Source organism: Eumetopias jubatus, unplaced genomic scaffold (assembly GCF_037043125.1).
Source record: "Eumetopias jubatus isolate StellerSeaLion01/CBP00866 unplaced genomic scaffold, mEumJub1_p1.0 scaffold_9, whole genome shotgun sequence".
NCBI lineage: Eukaryota > Metazoa > Chordata > Mammalia > Carnivora > Otariidae > Eumetopias > Eumetopias jubatus.
Genome location: NW_028274815.1, coordinates 132,280,884 through 132,292,908, shown reverse-complemented (window position 1 = coordinate 132,292,908; position 12,025 = coordinate 132,280,884).

Sequence of the window (12,025 nt, the reverse complement as noted above, 5' to 3'; positions counted from 1 at the left end):
GCCCGATCTTCCAACTTTTCTTTTTTCTTTTAAAAAATATTTATTTATTTATTTTGAGAGAGAGAGAGACAGCAGGGGGAGGGGCAGAGGGAGAGGGAGAGAGAATCTCAAGCACACTCTGAGCTGAGTGTGGAACCCCATGTGGGCTCGATCTCACGACCCTGAGATCACGACCCTGAGATCATGACCTGAGCTGGAATCAAGAGTCGGACAGCTTAACTGACTGAGCCACCCAAGCATCTCGCCAACTTTTCAAGAGAATCCAAAACTCCAGGTTATTTTGTTTTCATTGTGATTAAATATACACAATGTAAAACTGACCCTTTTAGCCATTTAAATTCTGGGACATGAAGTCCATTCGCACTGTTCTGCCACCCTCACCACCCTCCCTCTCTAGAATGTCTATTTTCCCAAACTGAAACTTCGCAGTCATTAAACCAACTCCCCCCAGCCACTCCCCCCGGCCCCTGGAAACCACTGTTTTACTTTCTGTCTCTATGAATTTGAGCAGGATATTTGTAAAGAGTGAAATCTCATCCTTTGAACAAGTGGGCTCCTTCCCCACAGGCCACCAGAATGTAGCCGGGTATTTCCCACGTTCCAAATGAACATAACCACACAACCCAAACCGAACCCTTGATTTTCCCACCAGGTCTTGCTCCATATTTGATCCTCTCTTACCCCAAATGCAACTGTCAGCCAGCCCTGTCCGGGTGACTTTCCTCATCCATCTCGAACCTGGTCGCTTCTTACCGTCTCTACCATTTCAGTCCTCATGCAACACATCTTGATCTGGACCTGAGTGGTCCCTACAATCTGGTCTTCCCCCTAACATCTCCTGTGGCTTTGGAACCAGACAGCCTGGGTTCAACTTCGGACTCTCTTGCTTCTTAGTCACATGATTTGGGATGCATCTCGCAATGTCTGTGTGCTTCAGTTCCTTCCTTCAACGAATGGAAGTAACAGTGAGACCCATCTCGGGGGATGCAAAGAGCTCATCCATATAAAGGCAATTAATGCAAAGGATTTTATTATTATTATCATAAAACAATCATGGTTGCTTTATCTAGAATTTTACAATATAATTTTTATTTACATGTCTATCCATCTCATACTGGGAATCCCTGGAAAATAGGCATCATGGCTAACCGATCCGTGTTTCCCCAGAGTCTGGACCATGATCTGTACTTATTTAGTAGGTGCTCAAGTAATGTTTGGGAAAGGAAGGGTAAAAGGAAGGAAGGGAGGGAGGAAGGGAGGAAGGAAGGAAGGAAGGAAGGAAGGAAGGAAGGAAGGAAGGAAGGAAGGAAGGGATGGAGGAAGGAAGTTTTTTCAATGAAAGGTTAGGACACACCTAATGTATCAGGTCTGAGGAGAGAACCTCTTCTGGTATCTCTGGATGGGTGGGATCCCCACTTTCACCCCAGATCACAGGAATGCATCACCTTCTTGTTCCACTTACTGCTAAGTAACAAACTACCCCAATACTCAGTGGCCTAAAACCATAACCAGTAGATTATATCTCTTGATTTTGTGGGTCAGGAGTTTAGGCAGAGCTCACCTGGGCAGTTTTCCTGTTCCTCATGGTGTCACTGAGATCTGTTGAAGGCTGGTGGGTGGGCTGGTCACTCGAGGTCTTGTTCCTGGGCCAGGATGGCTGCTCAGCTGGGCTCAGCTGGGACCATCTACCAAATGCGACCTCCACAGTAGGGTGACATCAGGGATCAGAGTCCTTGTGTGGAGGAGGCTGGATTCCCCCAGAGGAGGGTCCCAAGGGGCTGGGGTAGAGCAGCAAGCAGGGCGTCTTATGACTAGCCCAGGAAGTCCTAGAACACCCCTTCCACTGTATTCTACTGGCCAAGCAAATCTCTAAGGCCGCTCAGATTCAAGGGGAATGGAATCAGATCCTACTTCTCTATGGGAAGACCAGCAAAGAATTTTTGGCACTGTTAATCTACTACTCTCCCTCTCTCCCTTGCAAGGGTTTTATTTATTTTTTTAAGATTTATTTATTTATTTTGAGAGCGAGAGAGCGAGAGATGAGTGGGACGGAGGAAGAGAATCTCAAGCAGGCTCCCCGCTGAACGAGGAGCTGGACACGGGGCTAGATCCTACAGCCCATGAATCATGACCTGAGTCCAAACTGAGAGATGCTCAACTGACTGAGCCACCCAGGTGCCCCTCCCTTGCAAGTGTTTTAAACCAGGGGTTCCTGGGTCTCAAGGACAGTTTTCAGTGCATCTGGGAATGCCCTGAATGTAGTTTTGTACAGATGTGCCAAACGTGCATTTTTTTCCCCCAGGGAGATCGGCTGTCAGGAAGATTACGAGTCACCCCTGCATGGTGGTCTTCCTTTTTACTGAGTCGCATCTCGTCTCATGGCTTAAAAATTTTCCCAAGAAAACATGAACAGGGTGATAGAAGCTATTCAAATAATGCAGAAAGGCAGGCGGCACTTTAATCCCCTCCCTCCTCCATCCATTCCCCTCCTGAGAGAGAGTCCCTCCAAACAGTTTGGCGTGAAACTTTTGTGATGTTTTCCCATGCATTACATAGATGTAGAAAGTTTTTGAAAATGTAAATAGCCTCATTCTCTACATGTTTTTAAAATTTTGTGTATTTCCACTTTTTTTGAAGATTTAGTTTATTCATTTGAGAGAGAGAGTGAGAGAGCACAGAGGGAGAGGGAGAGGGAGAAGCAGACTCTCCACTGAGCAAGGATCCTGATGCGGGACTCGATCCCGGGACCCTGAGATCATGAGCTGAGCTGAAGGCAGACGCTTCACCGACTGAGCCACCCAGGCACCCCATGTATTTTCACTTTTAACATTATTATTGGCTCATGTCAGTACCCTTAGACTTATCCCATGTTTGAAAACAGCCTTTTGGAACCCGGCCTATGGGTGTACCCATAACACATGTATCCATAATATTGATGTACCTGAAAGTTGCTTACAGTTTCCCACTCTTTTTTTTTTTTTTAAAGATTTTATTTATTTATCTGAGAGAGAGAGAGAGAGAGCATGAGCAGGGGGAGGGGCAGAGGTAGAGGGAGAGGGAGAAACAGATTCCTCACGGAGCAAGGAGCCAGATGCGGGACTCCTTTCCAGGACCCTGAGATCATGACCTGAACCAAAGGCAGACACTCAAACGACTGAGCCACCCAGCCACTCTCAGTTGCCTTCTCTTTAAATGGGCACCGTGATGGCACCCTTTAAAGTTATAATGGCGCTTCCATCAGATTGCATGGAAGGTACTCTTAGCAAAGTCTGGACTATACTAAATTCCCAATTATTGGCAACAATTTGTATTATTATCTCCAAAGTGTTTCCAGTGTAGCAGTTGTAGAGGGACAGATGCTGAATATGTCAGTCTTGTTAATCAAAGCTGCTCCTCCATCCTTCAGACTCTTCCTGTAGAGAGGCTCAAATATCTAAGGTTTAGTCTTACCCTTCAGTAGGATAATCTTACAAGAATCACAGCTATAATAACTAATCTCACTGACTCTGTCAAGTGGCCAATACCCCCATTTTATCCTCCCAGCCCTATGAGGAAGGACCAATACTTTCACCCATTTGGCAGATGGGGAAACTGAGGCAGTGAGCGGTCGAATAACTGTCCTGAGATCCCACCTCTGGTAATCTGGCGGAGCTGGGCACTGAATTGGTCAGTTAGGCCCATGACTCATGCTCCTTCCCACAGTTTATAAAATTTTCTGGATTGAAGTTGATATAGCAAGTATGGGTGATTGGATGGTGATGTGGAAGAGTATGGAAGGTGGGTTCCCTAAAGAGACACCTGCTGAAGGCTCCACCTTTCAGTGAAACTGGGCACCAGTTGGTGTTCATTCTGCAAGCGAATGAACCATGAAAACAGAGGCTGCCCCAGTGTCTGGCCTGGCCCCATCCCTCCGGGGTTTCTTCTCCATGTAGAGCCCAGGATAGCAGGGTGGGGGAGGGGAGAGAAGGAAATTGCCTCCTGCTCAGCAGTGGTCACAGGCTTGGTGGCACTGTCTCTTGGGTGGTGTCCTTCCCACAGATGTGAGTCCAAGGGGGGGGGTCACTTCATTTGTCCTACCTCAGTTTTCTGTGATGTGAAGATAAAATTGTTCACCTTGCATGACATGGGGACCGCTGGTGATCATGTATATGGTAAAGCTTTACCAAGGCCTGGCACACAGTAGTTTCTCAGGAAAATCTAGTTCCTCTGCGGGGTCTTTCTGTTCCTCGCCAAGAAGGAAGAGTTATGCATTAGAAGGTGTGTTTTGATTGTCGGGCTATCATTTCTCTTTTTGGGAATAATCTGTCAATTATTTCCTTCTGAATGCTTCCCCCAGTCTACCTCCATGGGCTTTGGGTGGAATTCACTCTACCCCTGAATCTGGGAATGGGCCTGGAACTCTGGGCTTGGCAGCTGGAACCTTCTATCCCTCTGGCCGTCTGGTGTGGGGATAAGCATGTGACATAGGGGGAACCATGGCCAGGGAAATGGCATACACTGAACAGCTGGGATTAGTCTCCTAGCCATGAAGGAGAGAACTGAACACTGAAACAAAGTTGCTCCTGGGGAAGAAAGGAGCATGGGTGCTGCTTAGATAACCCACCAATGCCCAACACAATGGTTCTCTCGCTGCTGAGGGAGCAGAGAGATGCAGAAACTTGCCCAAGAAGAGCCGCATGATTCCAGACCCCATGTTCTTAACCATAACCCAATAATTTGCATTTTGGCTTGAACCAGTTTAGGTGGTTTTGTGTATAACCTTCAACAGATGGTAATCTCCTTGAGGGCATGAGCCATCTATGGCCTGTTCTCCAATTCATCCTCACGACCCAGCCTGGTGCTTGGCCGAGGTGGGGGGTCAACAAACTTTTGGTGAATGAATGAGAGTGCACAAGAATGCCATGAGGGGGAGTCATGCATCTTTAGGTCTCCAAGGATTACTAGACCTCCTTTTTAGACTCGGATGTGCATACAGATCACCTGGGACTTCCTTAAAATGCAGATTCGGATTCAGCAGCTCCAGGAGAGGGCCTGAGATTCTGGATTTCTGATAAGTTTCTAGGCAATGTTGATGCTGTTGTTTCAAAACCACACTTCGAGAAATAAAGTCTGGTGGCTATGTATCCCTGTGACAATCACTAAGGCTATTAAGCATCCTAAACGTGGCTAATCCAAACCAAGATGTACTGTAAGCGCAAAATACACACTGGATTTGGAAGATTTATTTAAAAAAAGACCCTATAGACTATATTTTATAATGTTTATATTATAGGGTGAAATTATGTTTTGGATATATTGAATAAAAATATATATGTATATATATATATAATTAAAACCTGGTTCTTGTTTCTTTCAACATGGCTACTAGAAATTTGAACATACGTATGTGGCTTACATTATTTCTTTTGGACAATGCTGGTTAGACTGTTGGCTGCTCATGAGTAAGAAAAAGTGTCTTCAATGCTGAGTTTTTATTCCTACTGGACCCTGGGTCAACAGGGTCAAACACTGCAGAGAAATCAAGAGCGAGAAAGACTGAGGAGAGAGACGGATGCCAGAATTTTCTAGAAAGAGCCGCGTGTCAATGGAGCCAGGAAAAAGATAGTATTACTGACTGAGGAGAGGATAGGGAGACTGTGGGGATTAGGCTTTTCTGCTCAAAAATTTGATGAGATTTTTGTTCCATGGATGAAACAAAACTCAGGCAAAAATTTTAATTTTTTTTAGCGAGACTCGTTAAGGGTGGGGCTAAAGGGGATTTTCAGCGGCATACCCCATGACTGCAATTTTCCTCCCAGGCGGATACCACACATGGACAGAGTCAACTGCGAGACTATCTGTGTTGCCAAACAGTGTAACAAACAAAAGGTCCGACATCCGGAGGAGTGAATAAATCAGTCTTGTGCTGGTAGAACACAGGAAGCCGAGGCCAGGCTTTGTAGCGTGGACACAGCTCAAAAATTAATGTTGAGTAAAAAACAAGTTGCAGAGAGATAAGTGCAGAGTGATACTGTTGGTATGAAGTTTAAAAAACACGTAAAACAACACTGTATATCATATAGGGATACAAATATAAAAACATAAAGATATGCATAGGAATGAACAACATCAAATTCAGGATAGTGGTTATCTTAGGAGAGAAGGAATAAAATATGCTCCAAGAGGGGAGGGCTCACAGGGGTCTACTGTAAGAACATTTTGGATGCATTTATTTACTCATTAAAGAAAAACAGCTGCTCAAAGCCATAGTCCATTATGAGCTCATAAGATATTGCTACTATAATTTTATTGTTAAAATTCCTTCTATTGCTCTGTTAGTTTTATTTTTTAACTAACTGCTCTGCAATTAGTTTTATTTTTTAATCCCTTGCTTTCATTTTTTTGTGTTTATCACAGCCATGCACACCCATGGTTAAAAGACTGAAATCTCTCTTCAAGGTTTGTTAACTAAATAAAATTTTTCCTTTTTTAAAAAAACTGGGCAGTAGGAACACAGGTGTTGGCTTTGTTACTCACCAATATCTTTTTGTAAATCTGAAACATTTCATTAAAAATGCTCAGATGTGGGGAGCCTCGGTGGCTCAGTTGGTTGAGTGCCTCTTTTTTTTTTTTTAAAGATTTTATTTATTTATTTGAGAGAGAGAGAATGAGAGACAGAGAGCACGAGAGGGAAGAGGGTCAGAGGGGGAAGCAGACTCCCTGCTGAGCAGGGAGCCCGATGCAGGACTCGATGCAGGACTCAATCCCGGGACTCCAGGATCATGACCTGAGCCGAAGGCAGTCCTTTAACCAACTGAGCCACCCAGGCGCCCACACCCGACTCTTGATTTCAGTTCACTTCATGATTCCAGGGTCATGGGATCGAGCCCCACATTGGGCTCCATGCTCGGCTCCTAGTCTGTGTCCCTCTTTCTCTGCTCCTCCCCCAACATGCACGTGCATGCTCTCTCTCTCTCAAATAAATAAATAAATAAATAAATAAATAAAATATTTAAAAACATGCTCAGACATTCATAAAATCATTATAAAAAATAACAATCTTCCTTCAGAATAACTCTCTGTCTACAAATTTAGTGATCTTAAGCTTCTTTAAGACTGGGGTTTGTCCGTCTCCCATTCTACTAGCTTCTTTTTTCCTTGGAGTCAATGATCACTCTGATTGTCTCTTCCATGTCATGCTTACCACATCCAAGTACTGTCGTTTGGAAGTTTGGCAGGGGGTTCATAATTCAGGTGAATTTTCCTAAGCTGTATTCATCGTGGTGGTGGACGTAGTTTAAAAAGTATGATAAAAAATAATAAAAAGTATGATCGATATTATAACTGCATCTTGGATGACAGCTAGGAACTTCTTCCCCCTTGATATCTAGGTAAAAATGCCTTAAAGTCCCCATTCCTGAAGCCTGTGCTGTTCCAAAGCCTTCCCAAAGATTTCATCTAATTCCGGTGGGGATTTAGGGAATTTAGGGCATACTTTCTCTTGGGCTCTGGTTTCTGAGTGTGCTGTCTCTTTCTCCTTCCTGCCTCCCTGAAACTGTCTCACCTTCATTTTAAACTATAGAAATCCACTCAGACCTATCATTTCATAGGTATCGAGGACCTTGTCGACTATTTCTTAGGACAAACAGAGCAGGGTTTTACATACCAACATGTGAACGTATTTTATTGGGATCGGCTGGCATTGTTCTTCCTAAAATGTCTGTAGGGGCTGTTATTGGTTTTGCTTGTCTAGTTTCCTTCCTCTTTATCTTGGTACCACAATGTGTATTTTCGTTGGGAAACCAATCTACCTTGCTTTCAGGCTTTTGGGGGGACCAAAGCTCTCTAGGGATAAGACTAGGTAGTTATTATCCCCATTTTATAAAGAAAAAATGGTGGGATGTCAGGAGGCTTGTCTGTGTTAATGAAGATCAAAGAGTTAGTGAGTGCATGCTTTGGAATTTGAACTCACATCTAAACTAAAGCTTGTGCTCATACCCACTGTGGTATAAGAATACCATCAGACTGGTAGTAACCATATAGCATCAACCCCCAGGCTCTATCTCCCTTCCAGACTTTCCATTGAGCTCCAAATTTGTATATTCAACTGATATGTAATAACTTCACTTGAATGTCTTAGGTATGGGTAAGCATTTAAAAAAAAGGTTCGTGGATTCTTTGACACAACATCCTCCAAGGACTGAAGCTTAATTTCCCTCTCCTTGAGTGTGGATTCAATTAATGATTTGCTTCTAATGGAATATTATGGGAACAACGGTGTGTGATTTCCAAGTCTAGGTCATAAAAGGCACTGTGACTTCTGCCTTACTCTTTTGGATCTCTCACTGTGGGGAAAGTCAGCTGCCACGATGGGAGGACATTCAACAAGTACTATGGGGAGATCTATGTGGGGAGGAACGGAGGCCTCCGGCCAATGGCAGTATGAGGGCGCCATCTTGGAAAGTGGGCCCCCAGCCCCAGGCAAGCCTTCACATAAGACCACAGCCCCTGTTGATATCTTGACTGCCACCTCACGAGAGACCCTGAGCCAGAACCATCCAGCTATGGTGCTCCCAAGTTCCTGACTCACAGAAACTGCAAGATAATAAATATTTGCTGTTTTATGATAGACAGTTTTGGGGAAATTGATTATATAGCAACAGATTAATACAGCATCTCAAACATGACATGTCAAGAGCTGAACTCTTAATCTTCATTCTGCAAATGGAACTTTCCTTCTGTCTTCTCTATTCAGAAAATGACAGTGTCATGATTCTTGTCCCTCATGGTAAAACCTTGAAGACATCCTTAAAACTTGTCTTAATTTCACAACCCAAGTCAAATGTAAAAGCAATCTCATTGTCCGAACTTTAAAATGTATAAAAAACCCAATCATGTCTTCCCACATCCTCAGTTACTGCCCTGGTCCACCCCCATTACCTCTCACCAGGTTGGCTGCAATTGCCATCTACCTAATATCCCCCTTTCCCTGGAACTCCTAGCATCAATTCTGAATACAGTAGCCAGAAGGATCCTTTAAAAATATGAAACAGATGGTCAATTCCTCTGCTCCAAATGCCTCATGGTTATTCTTTTTCTAGATCTATGAGCTACTCCCTTCTTTCACTTCCTTCAGATCTTTGCCCAACTATCACCTTCTTAGTGAAGACTTTTCTATTGAGCATTCTCCATAGTGTGTATTTTACTTATTTATTTTCTCTCTCCCTTCTAGAATGATGTCTACTTAAAGAGAGGGACTTTGTTGTCTGTTGGGTCCCCAGAACCCAGAATGATTCCTGCACATAGTAGGTACCCTATAAATATTTACTGAACAAGCACATTGCTGTTTCCTAAGAGCTGTTGTCCTTGGGGAACTACCTGGGAAGCCAGTTACAAAGAAGAATGCCCAAACACAATCTTAGGTACCCAGTGAGAGTCTGATGAAAACTGGAGGATTGTAAGATGTGTCCCTAGGAATCTTTACTGCATTTGTCTCCTAATCTTTCAGCAAAATTTGTTATTTCTGCTTTAACAGAGGCAAGGAAAATAGTAAAATATATTGAAATTGGTTTGTATTAAAAGAACTCTTTTGTAGTTAGGGCAGTAAATTATAGACATAGGATTCAATATGGGCCATAAATTGAATATTTTAGTGTGAGTAGAGTTGTATTGACTGTTCCTTTGGGGATTAGAGTTTATTTCCTAAGCTTTTGTTCACTACATCATGAGTCTTTTCAATAAAACGATCTCCTTGCCTGACAGCCAGACAAGACTTTCAGTGATGCAAGGGAATTTTATCGGGTGTGGTTAACTCAGAAAATGGTTCTCTGAAGATACTTTATGACCAAATATTTACTAATGTCCCTTAGCAGGCCCAGTTAATTTCAGAATGCCTAAGAAAGCCAATAAATGTGAACGAGGACACACACACACACACACACACACACACACACACACACACACACGCTCTCACAAATACACATCCACTGTTTTTGCTCCTCTGTTTTAAGTAGAGCAAAACCAAGAAATGTTGCTAAAATAAAAAGCTTGATGTTATCATGACCTTGATAGCAAAAGTTCTTGGGCAGGTGAAAGAGATTAGGACTGGTGGGCATGTCACGCAGAAATTTTCATCCATCCATCCCTCCATCCATCTTTTTAAGCAGGTGGGCATTTGTTTTATAATACTTGGATTCAAGCTTTATAATTTATTACTTTTCTAACTAGGCAAATTTATCCTACCCTTTATCAGAGTTCGATGGAAAGCAAGAAACAAAATCGACTCTTCAATTTTGAAATGTAGAGGGTAGCTGACAAGTGACCAGCTGAAGGACTGGGCTGGGGGAGGACAGGAAACAGGTTGAGCTCTGAGATTTCAGGGAATAGGAGTGAACTGAGTCTCGCCTGGATGAGAAAGAGCGTGAGAGGCCCGCAGCCCTGCTTGTGCCTTGGCACAGTCTGGGACGGTGTGGTCGGCAGCCTCTGAGAGGGCCCCACTGACCCCTGCGTCCCAGTGTTCAGGTCGTTGTGTGATCGCCTCCCCTTGAGTGTGGCTGGACCTAATGGCTTGCTTCTAAGGAACAGAATGAGGCAAAAGTGAGGGGGTATCACTTTCGTATTTGTTACAGAAGCCTGGCTTCTGTCTCATTGCAATCTCTTGTTTCCTCGTTTGCTTGCTGTGGTGAAGCAACTGTCCTGTGTGAGCCGCCCTAAAGACAATCCCACGTGACAATGAACTGACAGAGACCTCCAGCCAGTAGCCAATGCGGAGCCGAGGCCCTCAGTGCCACAGCCCATGAGGAACTAATCTTGCCCCCACCACTGATTTGATCTGGAAGTGGATCCTGCCCCATCTGAACTATGAGATGAGACCACGGCTCTGGCTGACATCTTGGTGGCAGTCTGTGACAGACCCTGAGCCAGAGGACCCAGCTAAGCCAGGCCTGGATTCCTGCCCCACTGAAACTGTGAGATCAGACATGTTTGTTGTTTTAAGTTACTAAATTTGGGGACAATTTGTTATGTGGGATATTAGTTTCCTAGGACAGCCATAGTAACATACTAGGGACTGGGTGGTTTCAGGCATCAGGAAGTAATTTTCTCCCAGTGCCAGAGGCCAGAAGTCCAAAATCAAGATGTCAGCACATCCACGCTCCCTCTGAAGGCTCTCGGGAAAGATCTGGTCCTGGCCTGTCTCCTAGCTTCTGGTGGCCTCAGGCATTCCTTGGCTCATAGATGGGCCATCCCCCTGTGTCTCTTCACATCATCTTTCCTTTGTGCATCCATGTCTGTGTCCAAATTGCCCTTTCTTTATAAGGGTACAAGTCAGATTGGATTAAGGCCCCCTCTCATCTTAAATTGATTACATCTGCAAAGACCCTATTTCTAAGTAAGTCTGCATTTGCAAGTACTGGGGGTTAGGACTTCAACATATCTTTTTTGAGGGGGATACAATTCACCTAACAACCAGCAATAGGTCACTAATTTGGAGAGTTAATCTCCCCCCCCCAAATTTGGGCACAATTATTAGAGTAAGGGGAAAATGGGTGCTATACCATAAAAAAAAACAAAGACCCCAAGGTCTATTATAAGTTCTCATCCAATAGAATTGAGCTGTCTGGTATCATAGTCACCAGCTACAGGTGGCTACTGACAATTTGAAATGTCACTGGTCCAAACTGAGATGTGCTGTGAGTGTACAATACACACTGATTTTTGTAGACTTACAATGAGAAAAAAAGAATGTAAAATATTTATCAAGACATTTTGTATACTGATTCCTCTTGAAATAGTATTTTAGATACATTGGGTTACATGAAATATATTATTATTTTTTTTGATAGTTGCATCTATTTTTTTCTTTAAAATTTTTATTGTTATGTTAATCACCATACATTACATCATTAGTTTTTGATGTAGTGTTCCATGATTCATTGTTTGTGCATAACACCCAGTGCTCCACGCAGAACGTGCCCTCTTTAATACCCATCACCAGGCTAACCCATCCCCCAACCCCCCTCCCCTCTAGAACCCTCAGTTTGTTTTT